The sequence below is a fragment of the Amia ocellicauda genome, unplaced genomic scaffold, assembly GCF_036373705.1.
Source record: "Amia ocellicauda isolate fAmiCal2 unplaced genomic scaffold, fAmiCal2.hap1 HAP1_SCAFFOLD_68, whole genome shotgun sequence".
Lineage (NCBI taxonomy): Eukaryota > Metazoa > Chordata > Actinopteri > Amiiformes > Amiidae > Amia > Amia ocellicauda.
This window is the reverse complement of record NW_027102996.1, coordinates 307,501-310,000: the sequence shown is the minus strand read 5'-3', so window position 1 is coordinate 310,000 and position 2,500 is coordinate 307,501. Positions and strand designations below refer to the sequence as shown.

Below are 2,500 nucleotides of genomic sequence, written 5' to 3'. Positions count from 1 at the left end.
ATTCGTAAATAAATTGAGCATCATGGCTAGAAGTGACTAAATGTTGCCTAATCTTTCTCATCGAGAAATGACACAATTACAGCAACACAAAAAGGAACTCCACCGGACAAAGTTCAGTGCTCACAAGGAGCCTCATTCAACACACACGGTTCCATTCCCATTCATGCAAAGCACGAAAGTGTAAAACTTGGGAACATACTTGAGAGCAAAGATCACATTCAATCTCATTCAAGGCACGGATGTGAATGCAACGGGATGAAATTACTGAAATGATGCCTGCCCTCGAACTGTGATGATGGACTACCCGACTCGCCAATAATATTGGGTTCTGGTGTATTGAAATACAGGAGCTGCTGGATTTGTGTGTTTTCTTACCCCCTCACCATAGTTTGTCAAATGTTTAAACAACTGAACTTATATTCAAGGTTTGTTTCTCTTCATATGTTTTACTGGTTTACATTTGTCTCAGCAACCTGTTGAATGATTCTTCTGCTTTCAAAACAAAATGACAACAGGATGAATGCACACACTTGAAAATACAATACATGCAATGTTATGCATCATAGTGATGCAACCTCCTTTCAGTTTCATACTGCATGTCAATTGAAATCCTTACTGAAATGCACACCTTCTCAAGATTGCGCTTGACTGGCGTGTCAGGCACTCAATTACAGCTGTTTTATCAAGAGAATGTGTTCGTTTTGTAATATATAGTTCCGGTCTGGTGTGGCACCCCAGCTAACGCACAACGTTGCCACAATGTTGCCACAACGTGGCGTGTTAGCAGGGACTGTCTGCGGCGCGCTGGTGTGTCCCGGGCTTTAGAGTAGAGAGACAGTTCAACTGTAAGTATGAACGGCAGAAACGGATATTGCCTTCCCTTTAAGTAGAGCGTCAGGGACAGCCTCCCTGGCTTACGGCCATACTAGCCTGAATACGCCCGATCTCGTCCGATCTCGGAAGCTAAGCAGGCTCGGGCCTGGTCAGTACTTGGATGGGAGACCGCCTGGGAATACCAGGTGCTGTAAGCTTTTGCATCTTTTACACACCAGAGGGCGACAAATCACGAGTTTTAACTTTGGATACACGCAATTTCATCATTATTTCAGATTTGACTTCCCCAAATACACAGGCATACAATAGATCTTGTTCTCCAACGTAAACGGTCCCTAGTAACTAGGGTACATTCGTAAATAAATTGAGCATCATGGCTAGAAGTGACTAAATGTTGCCTAATCTTTCTCATCGAGAAATGACACAATTACAGCAACACAAAAAGGAACTCCACCGGACAAAGTTCAGTGCTCACAAGGAGCTTCATTCAACACACACGGTTCCATTCCCATTCATGCAAAGCACGAAAGTGTAAAACTTGGGAACATACTTGAGAGCAAAGATCACATTCAATCTCATTCAAGGCACGGATGTGAATGCAACGGGATGAAATTACTGAAATGATGCCTGCCCTCGAACTGTGATGATGGACTACCCGACTCGCCAATAATATTGGGTTCTGGTGTATTGAAATACAGGAGCTGCTGGATTTGTGTGTTTTCTTACCCCCTCACCATAGTTTGTCAAATGTTTAAACAACTGAACTTATATTCAAGGTTTGTTTCTCTTCATATGTTTTACTGGTTTACATTTGTCTCAGCAACCTGTTGAATGATTCTTCAGCTTTCAAAACAAAATGACAACAGGATGAATGCACACACTTGAAAATACAATACATGCAATGTTATGCATCATAGTGATGCAACCTCCTTTCAGTTTCATACTGCATGTCAATTGAAATCCTTACTGAAATGCACACCTTCTCAAGATTGCGCTTGACTGGCGTGTCAGGCACTCAATTACAGCTGTTTTATCAAGACAATGTGTTCGTTTTGTAATATATAGTTCTGGTCTGGTGTGGCACCCCAGCTAACGCACAACGTTGCCACAACGTTTCGTGTTAGCAGGGACTGTCTGCGGCGCGCTGGTGTGTCCCGGACTTTAGAGTAGAGAGACAGTTCAATTACAAGTATGAGCGGCAGAAACGGATATTGCCTTCCCTTTAAGTAGAGCGTCAGGGACAGCCTCCCTGGCTTACGGCCATACTAGCCTGAATACGCCCGATCTTATCCGATCTCGGAAGCTAAGCAGGCTCGGGCCTGGTCAGTACTTGGATGGGAGACCGCCTGGGAATACCAGGTGCTGTAAGCTTTTGCATCTTTTACACACCAGAGGGCGACAAATCACGAGTTTTAACTTTGGATACACGCAATTTCATCATTATTTCAGATTTGACTTCCCCAAATACACAGGCATACAATAGATCTTGTTCTCCAACGTAAACGGTCCCTAGTAACTAGTGTACATTCGTAAATAAATTGAGCATCATGGCTAGAAGTGACTAAATGTTGCCTAATCTTTCTCATCGAGAAATGACACAATTACAGCAACACAAAAAGGAACTCCACCGGACAAAGTTCAGTGCTCACAAGGAGCCTCATTCAAC

At 43.2% G+C, this 2,500-nt stretch overlaps 2 non-coding genes across 2 annotated transcripts; both read left to right on the top strand.

The window, feature by feature from the left end:
• The first annotated feature begins 912 nt into the window (after nucleotides 1-912).
• LOC136741342 (5S ribosomal RNA) lies at nucleotides 913-1,031 on the top strand. The gene has a single exon (XR_010814039.1). It is a non-coding gene; the product is annotated as a 5S ribosomal RNA (ribosomal RNA).
• A 1,055-nt stretch (nucleotides 1,032-2,086) lies between these two features.
• Nucleotides 2,087-2,205, top strand: LOC136741525 (5S ribosomal RNA). The gene has a single exon (XR_010814214.1). It is a non-coding gene; the product is annotated as a 5S ribosomal RNA (ribosomal RNA).
• Nucleotides 2,206-2,500: the final 295 nt, after the last annotated feature.